Source organism: Sinocyclocheilus anshuiensis, unplaced genomic scaffold, assembly GCF_001515605.1.
Source record: "Sinocyclocheilus anshuiensis isolate Anshui unplaced genomic scaffold, SAMN03320099.WGS_v1.1 scaffold944, whole genome shotgun sequence".
In the NCBI taxonomy this organism is placed as follows: Eukaryota; Metazoa; Chordata; class Actinopteri; order Cypriniformes; family Cyprinidae; genus Sinocyclocheilus; species Sinocyclocheilus anshuiensis.
This window is the reverse complement of record NW_015549559.1, coordinates 1,369,995-1,377,554: the sequence shown is the minus strand read 5'-3', so window position 1 is coordinate 1,377,554 and position 7,560 is coordinate 1,369,995. Positions and strand designations below refer to the sequence as shown.

The following is a 7,560-nucleotide window of genomic DNA, read 5'->3' as shown; positions in this document are numbered from 1 at the left end:
TTTAGAGTTCCATGTTTAAACATAAAAAACAGGTCTTCTTATCTTGCACAATTTTGCTTCTCAGACAAATGTATCTTCTTTAAGGATGTCTAAGTATTTTTACTGGAAAGCTATAAAAAATATATATTTATTAGAATTATTTTTTTCCAGTTTTGCAGGGAGCACTTAAAAACCCATATATGAAATGTGCTTTCATGCTCACTCCTACTACTGTCTGAGAAAGTCTTCGAATCCTTTCATGCCTCTTTTTTTTAGATGGTTTTCTCAAACTCTTGCACGTTTCCTGACTACTTTTTTTCCATGCTTTAGTGAAGGCTTGAAATTCAGGTGCAGGCTAAATATTTGAATTTTGGCCTTCAAAGAAAGAACAGCCTGGGAGAAAATCAATATGGATGTAGTTTGTTTTATCTATGTGAGATCCAAACCCTAGAAGTAAATTGTATAAAACACTTGACAATAATGGATAACATCAACCTCAGAGGGTGAGAGTAATTGGCAAACAGGCATATTTCATCATGATTTGACATAAATCATCATCACCTTCAGGCTGTTTATAAACTCTACCCTAGATAATCTGTAGATCAGTCCACAGGGTGTTGCACTTCACTGGACATTCATTTTTTCTTTAGGATATGTTTTAATTAGAGAATATCACACAAACACAACTTTTGCACTATAAAGATACAACAGTTCAACCAATAAGAATTGTGTAATTTACATTTTAGACTTGTTATTGCCAGTTACCTTGTGTATTTTTGCTCTGCCAACAAAAATAGTTCTAAATGAGGCCACTACAAAAATCAATCAAATCAGTGCAAAACACAGGTTTTAAATACCTAAAACACATATTTTACAGTCACTGTTGTACAGAGTTATACACAATTTCAACTTGAAAATCTTTTTTTTTTTAAATTACTGGTAGTAATCATAAACACAGTCAATATGTCAAACCTTTAACCAGTGAGGGGGAAAAAATCAGCACGCGGCAACAATTTAATAGTAATTCTGCAGGCAAACCTTGGACTTGGCAACCCTGTTCTGAGCAATCTCTTAATGAATCAGCACTGTTGAGCAAATTGGTTGAGTGAACGATTCATTTGTTGCAGTCACTTTTCACCTTTCTGCAGATTACTTTGTTACATCAGTAGGTGGCGACAAGTGACCATCTCGGAGTTGTTTGAAACAAAAGTGAGCCACCGAATCCCTTCGCGAAGGAGTTTATGTGGCTGTTAGGTCTACCGAGGAGTACATGCGATGGTCAATTTGAGAAGTAGCTTAATCACGATTAACTTTTTGAACACTGAGATAATTTATTATTAATTTGACCAATTATCGAGGAATTGAAGTAATAAAATCTATGTAAAATATTCCTAAGGCATATTTACACATTTTTATGTTTGTTTTTATTAAATTCTAAATAAATACACAGTACACAGAAATAGATCTGAATAACTGGCGTAACATTTTATTTATTTTATTTTTCAGTATATATAACTTTTATGTGTTTTCTATTTCTTTAACTGACCACTCGGGCATGATGCAGCTCTGCCTGTTTATTCACTACTGCTAATTAAAACCCTCAAGGGCAACAAACTTGTTACAAGTTTATATCAAACAAAAATGATCACAGCAGGTGCTCCTCTGAGGAACGCTACAGAGAAAACTGAACAAAACAATGCCAATAAACAAGTTGCTGTTTTTGTGTTTTGCATCAGCTGAGTGACAGATGTAAAGTGTTTGCAGGGGAGAGGTGCTGCGGGTTTCTCAGTGTAACCGCGCCAACTCTCTCTCTCATCAGATAAATGCTTTGAACTCAGCAGGCAATGAAACTGACACTAATGAATGTGATACCCCAACACTGGCTGCCAACAGCAGGAATAAAACTAATAAAGCATGTTCAGTTCAAAGGTAGACAACTCAATATGGACGAAATGATAGAGACTTGGAACGAAGTACATGAATGAGTAAAGTTTAAACTTATGCGGAAAGCAGTCAGACGGGCACTCTCGGTTGACTACATTTACCCACAATGCACCATGTACAACTCTCCTAGCTTCACCCTTGTCCAATTAATGTTTCCTGGAAAAAGTGGACCTTTGAAAATCTTGCAATTCTCTGGTGTATGAGATTCCTGAACAATTTCTCAAATAAAGTCATCTGAGAGAACAACCGTACTGTATACACCAGGGCAGAAAGGGACAAAGAGGGCCTCTCTTATTGACCGCTTCTTGCATCAGCCATTGCACATCTGTAAGCAACTGAGACATTGGTGTATGACTCAAGACCTGTGCCACCACAGCAAATACACACCTGGGGTGCATTATTCATTGAGATGTAAGGTCAGACAGTTTGTAAATGGAATAAATGTTGTGTCAGAGAGGTAATTGGGCCACCTCTTTTACCTCTAAACTACAACAAAGATAAATTATAGATACGACAATGTTTGTTTGCAACATTCAACATAAGGCAGCAAAATCAAAAACACTAATGTATGCGCTCAGTGGAGTCAGAGGGCTATGAATGAACTATCTGAACGCTATACATCGCAATTCCTGGGCACAAACATATCAGGGTTTTGTTTTTTTTCTTCTTCCTAGAAATGGATGTAAACATACAAAACACATACTAGCATTCATAAACAGAGAGCTCCCACACTCAAATAAACGCATGATTATTACGTGTAAAATGTTGCTGATCAGTCAGCTGAAAAACTAATTTCATTTTCTCAGTAGGAGCTCGAGCCTGAGGCACATTCTCATGTCAATGTTTATTACTCTGAAAACAGAAAATTAAAATCATCAGCTTGCTTAGCTCTGGAGCAGTGAATCACCACATTTATAAGAGCATGAGGGAGAGAGAGACAGAGAGAATAAAGCTACTGCAGAATGGAGATGATAATAGGAAACCACCTCGTTCTAACCAAAGCAATGAATTTATAGCCACTATGACCTTTTCCTTCCCTGGAGATTTGTTGCCATGCCAACTTAGATCACATTTTTTGACATGGTATGAAGTACAGACTGTGTATTTTGTCAAGGCGATTTCGTTTTTTATAGTATGGAGAAGAATTGGTCTGTATGTCTGGGAACACAGTCGACCCTTGCAGGTTTAGTTTTTAAATCTGATGACTAGTCAGCACTCGAAACACAAAATTCCTCTTAATATTTACTGTTCACTTCCATACGAGGTCTTGAAGTCTAAGGCTAGATATATTATTTATTACGCTGAACAACTCTTCAAAGCTGCTTGAAATGCCAGGGCACTTTATTAAATGTGACAGCTACACAAATGTTTACCTTACTTTGGAGCTGATTTATACTGTCAGGATAACATTATTTCTCCCATTATATCTCCCAGTTTCTCTCTTGCTCGAAGGCAAAGCATTTGATACATCCCACAGAGCAAAATGTTTACAACATTTAAAAAAATACCTAAATAAAAAAGAAAAAATCCTTAAAACACTGTATTGTAAACTACAGTATGTCATATATGACTGAATTCAAAAGACTCCAATGTGGCAGAGGGTGACACAAACAAAATTAATAGATGTGACTGGTATTCCTTTAAAGGGGTCATATGATGCGATTTCAAGTTTTCCTTTCTCTTTGGAGTGTTACAAGCTGATTGTGCATAGATAAGATCCCTGAAGTTGCAAAGACTAAAGTCTCAAAACCAAAGAGATATTCTTTATCAAAGTGTGTTTTTTGAACATTAAAGCATGTCAACATATTCTGTTACACCAAATACACAAAATAATGATCTTTAAAAAAGCAGCATATGACCCCTTTAACTTTTTCCATCGAATGTTGCAGCCTTGACTATAAATATTCCTGGAAGATTACATTTTAAGATTTTTTTTTCTTTTATGCAGGCTGCAAAAGATGCGATTCAACATCAGAATCATTTAATCTGATGAAAATAAACCATGACGTTCTGGCACACAGAAGATAGTCCCTCTCCACTGATGTGCAGAAAAACCTTATTTAGAAGAAATGAAAGGTTATTCTGCAGGTTTGAGCTAAACAGATGCTGTTTATCAACACTAATCAGTACACCACCATCATCATCATGCACTCTCAACATTACATAAACAACATGCATGTAAGGTTGATTCAGTGAAGTCCCTGTTGTGTTTGTGCACTCTGCTGTGTCTAATGAATTACAAGATATGACAACAGCACTGCTCAAACAAAAGCCAACCGTACATCACTTCCAATGAAGCCTAATGATTTGAGTTTGCCAATCCAGTGAGGGGGAAAAAGATGGCAGAGCCAGAGAACAAAAGGGAAAAGTTCATCAGGGCTTGGTCACTTCATTTGGCAGGCTGAGAACAGGGCAGCTGTTGAAGAGTCTCTATTGTATTAAGACTCTGGTCCTCTGCAAAAGATCCTCATCCCCCAAAAAAACCAGGCCACTGACCCAGAAACACACAACACAACCCCGACAGGAAATGTGTCTCTCAATTCCAGTCCTGGGGACCCACTGCTCTGCACATTTTGTATGTCTTTCTTATCTGACACACTCAGAGCCCATCCACATGGAGACGCGTTCAGCTGTATACGTAAACATTTTGTATCGTAACGGCGTTTCATTCAGACTGATACAACATTTTGGGAGCCAGAAACTGGGTCCCAGAGTGGATAAATCTGAAAACAACACCCTTGCGTTTTCGTGTGTACAGCCAATCTGTATATTTTGTGAAACGATGATGTCATCACCCCATGTCTCGGCCCTAGTCAGACACCGCTATACGTCACGTAACAGCAACAACAAGAACAATGGCGGACTACATGCTAGTGTTCATGCTGCAGAAGCTACTGAGCCTATTATCTTTACTAAAGAAAAATCAAAAATTACTCAAAAATGTTTGCATACAGCGCGCAAGGTTTATGCGCATGCTCCAAGTCTTCTCCGTTTTTAGTGTATCTCTGTGGCAGAATTACAGCACCACATACTGGTCTGGCATGTATACTACATAGTTTCGAGTCGGTTTCAGTGGTTTCGTGTGTACGCAAATATTTCTTGAGATGAAGCTGTTTACGGATTTTTTTTTTTTTTTAATGAATGAATGAATAGAAAAAATATAGCTCTGGCTTTGTGTGGATGTGGCCTCAGTTCATTTCATGGAGCTCTCTCCTAACGAACTGATGATCTGAATCAAGCATGTTAAATAAGGGAGACATGCAAACTGTGCAGAGCAGGGGGTCCCCAGGACTGGAATTGAGAACCAGTGTCTCAGAGAGCCCAGTCAATCACAGAGATGAGAGCCGGGTCAGACTGTGAAACTGTGAATCATGCTGTGGTCAGGAGCTCTTTACAGAAACCTTTTTTTGTCCTCAAAGACAACATACACACACTTTCTATTCATCAAAAAATCCCAAAAAATAAGAAATGTTTCTTGAGCAGCGAATCATCTTGTTAGAATGATTTCTGATGGATCATGTACTGCAGGACTGCAGAAAAGGACGGCAGGAAATAAATGATTTTAAATATATATATTAAAATAGAAAAGAGTCCTTTTAAATTGTAACATGATTTCACAATATACACTTTTTAGAGTCATCTTTTTGTGCATTTATATCGCACTAAAGTTTTTGATTAGTTTAAAACTAGGTAAAATAAAACAGATTTCAGTTAGTGTGTTTTGTTACATGGATCTGTTCCTTTTACACTTTTCATTTGAAGCAAAAGTCTAATCAAAATCTTCTCATGCTTCCTGGTCCGCCTCATCATTAAGTACAAGCCATCTGTGGTAGAGTGTTCTCAAAAGACATCTCCACTGATTGTGTGAAATTTAGGACACTGATGAAAAAATGAGGCCCATATGTTTACAGACGGCTTTTGGGGGAGGCGGGGTTAGGGACAAGGGGTGGGGGTGGGGTTCTGTCAACCTTATGTTGATGGATGAACCCTCTGAAGATCATGAACACAGAATTAGTGCATTAGGAGCTGTGTGATAAATAGCCCCAGCACCTCCGCAGCCTCATCAACACAGTCATACACATGACAAATTGAATGGAACCAAGAACATAATAAACCAGACTCAGAGCCGGGGCAACATACATAAACACACATTCACACGCTCACATGATCACATCACTGGGGTGGTCGAAGCATTGAAAAACAATAGAGAACTCATTTTGATTAAAACTCATTTATAATGCACGAATCTTATTGTGTTGCAGTCTACTGCAGAATGAATGCAGAGATTGTCTGAAGGACAGAGATGGTAAATTCAGTATTGTTTAGTGTTTGATGATTTTAACATCATTTCATCTTATTTGAAACTATTTGTGACAAATCAGCTGCATTCGATGTAATAATTCGATGACCATTTGGAGGTCTTGTTTTATATAATTATGTACACATATATTCTTGAACCCCATACAATTTCACATATTTTGTTGACAATAGTTCACATCAGGTTCAAAAGAATCAAATTTACATACATACATATTCTTTCCACGAAATTCCATACTGTTATGAAAGAGGATTAGGATTAAGTTGATGTGTATTCATGCTGTCTTGCTGTCTACACCTTCATGTGGAATTCAGTTTACACTCTGACCAAACCAAATAACTTCACTAGTGAATTCATCATTGGCTGGATTTGTGAAGTAGGATTCTGAGTATTTGCCTCATTGGTATATAGAAGCAGAAGAGTATAACCTTTGGCAGATAGAGCATCATTCATTTATTTACAGCTCTCTCGCTCTCTTATTTTCTCTGTTTGATTATTTTAAGAACATATGAAATTTCTATTGCAAATAGTTAATGCTTATCAAAACAGACCTGAAGTTATATTCCAATTGTCATGTAAATTAATGCCTACCACGTGACAAGCAACGTCGTTTCAAAAGCATTTTCAACAACACTACTTTATTCTTGAATGTAGTGCATAATAGCCTTGGGGGGGGGAAATCAAAATGCATTAATATTGTTTTTTGTGTGTCCCTTTGTGTCTAATAAACTGCAAAAACAGTAAGCAGACTGCATAATGGACTTGCAAGTGGTCCAAAGCTCTCCTTAATTTAATGACTGTTTCTACTTACATCGCTATATGCTTTTGTGAAACGTAAATATTAAATATTACTTACGTCACTGCGTCTCCAGCGTGCATTAAAGGTACGCTAGGCAGTCTCTGCGCTACTATAGTGTCACCTAGCGGAAATACAAAAATAATGCATGTTTTCAAACAATCTTTGCAAACGTCCTTTTCGCGCTTCACGCCTTCCCTAAGCTCTTACGGGTCTATCAAAGTGAAGCCATGTCTCAACAGGGAAAAGTAATGTTAGACTACTTTCAATAAAAGGTCTAACATATTAGGAATACTTTTAACTTGAAGTTTATAGCTTACCCCGTCGAGAAGAAACTCAGCGAGTTCGTCTAATCGATTGAAACACAAACATTTCATCAAATTTCTCCATCTTGTAAAAACGCTGCCAATGTTTACCCTTGTCTGTCTCTGAGGATTTTGGCAAGTCTTCGAATTTTGGCTTGCACTTCTGTGACGGAATTTAAGTGCCTAATCTTCCCACTCCGGCTAAACAACACCCTCTG

The 7,560-nt window shown here is 37.5% G+C and overlaps 1 long non-coding RNA gene across 1 annotated transcript in view; it reads right to left on the bottom strand.

Moving 5' to 3' along the window:
* The window catches only part of LOC107657117 (uncharacterized), a 162,374-nt gene extending 154,814 nt beyond the window's left edge, over window positions 1–7,560 (bottom strand). The window contains exons 1-2 of the long non-coding RNA XR_001630640.1: window positions 7,358–7,560; window positions 7,098–7,161 (exon numbers count right to left, since the gene is read on the bottom strand). This is a non-coding gene — a long non-coding RNA (uncharacterized LOC107657117). The remainder of the gene's footprint in view (window positions 1–7,097; window positions 7,162–7,357) is intronic.